The sequence below is a fragment of the Theobroma umbraticum genome, unplaced genomic scaffold (genome assembly GCF_002168275.2).
Source record: "Theobroma umbraticum cultivar Fairchild unplaced genomic scaffold, ASM216827v3 scaffold_77.0, whole genome shotgun sequence".
In the NCBI taxonomy this organism is placed as follows: domain Eukaryota; kingdom Viridiplantae; phylum Streptophyta; class Magnoliopsida; order Malvales; family Malvaceae; genus Theobroma; species Theobroma umbraticum.
The window spans coordinates 1,664,766-1,665,457 of NW_018397280.1; positions in this window are offsets into that span (position 1 = coordinate 1,664,766).

Genomic DNA, 692 nt, shown 5'->3' on the forward strand with positions numbered 1-692 from the left:
ATCACGTACGAAATATTTTATTCCAAAGTATTCCCTTCAGCCATTACCGTTCTATGGCACTTAGATTTTCATCAATTGACCCTTTGTCTTATCAATTGGATCTTATTGATTCCTATTCAAGAATACGAGGTGTTAAACATATCTTCATACAACAATAAATATATCTTGCTTTCTGTAAATTATGTCTCCAAGTGGGTTGAAGCAGTAGCCTTTCCTCGTAATGATGCCAAGGTGGTGATGAATTTCATCAAGAAGAGCATTTTCACTCGATTTGGCATTCCAAGGGTAGTTTTTATGATGAGGGGAGTCACTTTTGTAGCAAATATTTTGATGCACTTAAGGCAAAATATGGAGTTAAACACAAAGATTGCAATCGCATAGCATCCTTAAACTAGTAGCCAAATAGAAGTGTTCAATAGAGAAATGAAGAGGATTTTGGAGAAAACAATTTGTCCCACAAGAAATGATTGGGCAAGAAGATTGGAAGATGCATTGTGGGCATATCGAAATGCTTACATGCTTATAAGATCCTAATTGGCATGTCTCCATGCAAGTTAGTCTTTGGCAAAGCTTGTCACCTACCAATGGAACTTGAGAATAATGTTTATTAGGCTAAGAAGAAATTAAACTTTGATTTAGAAGTAGTGGGTGATAAAAGGTTGTTGCAATTAAATGAACTTGGTGAATTTCAC